Genomic DNA, 222 nt, shown 5'->3' on the forward strand with positions numbered 1-222 from the left:
GAGGAAGTATCCGCAGGAATTACAGAAACTGTGTCAAGCCTACCAACACAGCTCAGACCACCGCATACCAGGACTTGCTCACAAAGGAGAAAATACACGACAGAGGGAGACACTTGCTACCAATCTACATTTCTTGCGATTGTAAAACCAACACTAGTTTCACATGCACACTATTATTTATAACTTTTTTCACAACGCTTTTCTTTTAGCGTGTACTTCCTG

Source organism: Ochotona princeps, chromosome 28 (assembly GCF_030435755.1).
Source record: "Ochotona princeps isolate mOchPri1 chromosome 28, mOchPri1.hap1, whole genome shotgun sequence".
Classification (NCBI taxonomy): Eukaryota; Metazoa; Chordata; class Mammalia; order Lagomorpha; family Ochotonidae; genus Ochotona; species Ochotona princeps.